This window comes from Equus asinus, chromosome 15, assembly GCF_041296235.1.
Source record: "Equus asinus isolate D_3611 breed Donkey chromosome 15, EquAss-T2T_v2, whole genome shotgun sequence".
Classification (NCBI taxonomy): Eukaryota; Metazoa; Chordata; class Mammalia; order Perissodactyla; family Equidae; genus Equus; species Equus asinus.
The window spans coordinates 39,603,686-39,605,871 of record NC_091804.1 but is presented as its reverse complement, the minus strand read 5'-3'; the positions used below and the strand labels follow the sequence as shown (position 1 = coordinate 39,605,871).

Here is a 2,186-nt window from a genome sequence, read left to right as displayed (position 1 = left end):
GAGTTTCTGGAATGGCCCTGAATAACTAAACAAACCTGTCAACCTTAGACCTGCCCCTCCTTGCTGGAAGTAAAATTCTGTCCAACTGAGCCATTTTGGGTCTCGGCCATAGCAGCTCAGGTGGCAGCCTGACTTACACAGAGGGGTAAACACATGGTATTGGGGGAGCCTCAGAGGCATTTCACCCCGCCTGGGGAGGGTAAGTATAGAGGGCTTCCTGGAAGAGGAAACTTTTAAATTGAGGCTGACAATGACAAGGGAGTTTTCTCGAGACCACGTTTCCCGGCAGAGACGCAGCATACGGCAGACCTAGAGGCGAGAGACAACGTGGGCCTCAGGACACCTAAAGAAGCGGCGGGGCCAGTGGCCGCGGGGCTGGGTGGGTGGTAGCGTGCACCTCGAAGGGCTGGGAAAGCCACGAGAAGCCCGCTGGGTTTTGCCCCAAGGGTAAAATGGGAAGCTTGAGGCGGAGGCTGAGCTGATTAGATTTGCTTTAAAACATTTTGCTGCAGAAAAATTGAGGGCTCGCTGTGTGCGACCAGGCACTGAGGATTCTCGCGAACAGACGGGCGTGGCTCCAGGCCTCGCGGGGTTTGCGGCCTCGGGGGTGAGACACGAGGCTCGTGATCCCGCAAATACACACAGAGTGGGAGCAGGGCCGCGAGGGGGCATCGGGGGAGGGGGGGTCGACTGGGGTTCACAGGCGCTTTTCCGGGAAAGGCGATGGGGGAACAGCAGCGGGAGGAGCTCCGGGCAGCGGGAACAGCACAGGCGTGGAGCGCAGACGGCGGCAGGGAGAACAGGAGGGTCAAGGTGACCGTGAGCGAAAGCGGGGAATCCCGAGGACCAGCCGGCTTCGGCCTTGAGCAAGGGCGGCAATGACAGCAGAGGTCGAGGATGGGGGCGATCTGAAGAGCAGACCCTGAATTCAAACACGGTTGTTGGATTTGAGACCATCCAAGCGGAGATGGTGAGCAGGTTCGCGGATACGGGGGTCGTCTCGCACGGATGCAGGTATCTGGCGCGAATACGGGGGTCCGGCGTGAATACGGGGGTCCGGCGCGAATACCGGGATCTGGCCCGGATACAGCTGTCCGGTGCGCAGATGGGCCCCCTGGCTAATCGCGGTCACCCTCCCCCGCACGGATTCGCAAGCTCACCGTTTGCTGCCCTTGGCGTGCCACACGCGTGCCAGGAACTGTGCCCGGCAGAGGCAGTGGCTGCCCCGTGGCATCCTCTTTGCTGGCTGGGTCCAGTTTTGTTAGATGTGCGTCCACCCCGGTGCTCAGGGGCAGTGCCCATTCCCCTCCCCAGCCTCGGAGTGAGTTATTATAGGTCTAGGCCCATCGTGGCACTTCTCCTTTCCCTTGTCGTTGATTGGTTTGGAATTAGGTATGTGATGCAAGCTTGGTCAATGGGAGGTCCTCAGGGGGGGCCTTCTGGGAACAACTTTCTCCCTCACAAAAGGAGACACATGGCAGGAGATACCTCTTCTCTTCTTTACTTGATATTATCCTGTGTGTGTGATGCCTGGAGCTGCAGCAGCCATCTTACAACCATGAGGAGAGTTATCCATAAATTGCTGGGAGTGGCAGAGCAGGAAAATGGAAAGAATGTGAGTTTTTGTTCACATCTTTGTGCTTTCATACTCAACAACCATATTAGATGAAATTATGAATCTCCTTTTCTTTCTGTTTCTTTTCCTTTTTACTTGTCTGAAGGTGACTGACAGCAATGGCCGAATGAGTCATGCTGCTAATTTACCTCCAAAGGTTTGTTCAGCACATCAGAAATATCTTTTCTCTTGACGAAAGAAAAAAGACAATGAAATGTGCACGCCCTTCCCTTTCGTTGCCACCTTGAGTCAAGGGTTCCATTCCTTGCAGCTGGACACATTCTGAGAAAGCGTTTCGTGTGCATTACCTCATTTAATCCGCTCAGTAAACCTCTGAGATTATTAGTGTTATAGCCATTCGACACGGAGGCTCGGGGCAGGTGAGTGGCTTTCCCGGGGTCACAGAGATAGTTCAGAGGTGGGATTTGAGTCGAGGCTGTGAGATTCGAGAAGCCAACTGGGCTAAAGCCGCAATCTCCTTTTAAAAGTCTTTCCCTTAACACGTTTTTAGGAGGAAACCAGGACCCGGTTCTTACTTTTCCCTGGAAAGCTGTTATTATGGTTGGTGGGA

At 54.6% G+C, this 2,186-nt stretch overlaps 1 non-coding gene across 1 annotated transcript; it reads right to left on the bottom strand.

Moving 5' to 3' along the window:
• Window positions 1–1,709: 1,709 nt before the first annotated feature.
• LOC123277487 (small nucleolar RNA SNORA19) lies at window positions 1,710–1,837 on the bottom strand. Its single transcript, XR_006514438.1, has one exon. It is a non-coding gene; the product is annotated as a small nucleolar RNA SNORA19 (small nucleolar RNA).
• Window positions 1,838–2,186: the final 349 nt, after the last annotated feature.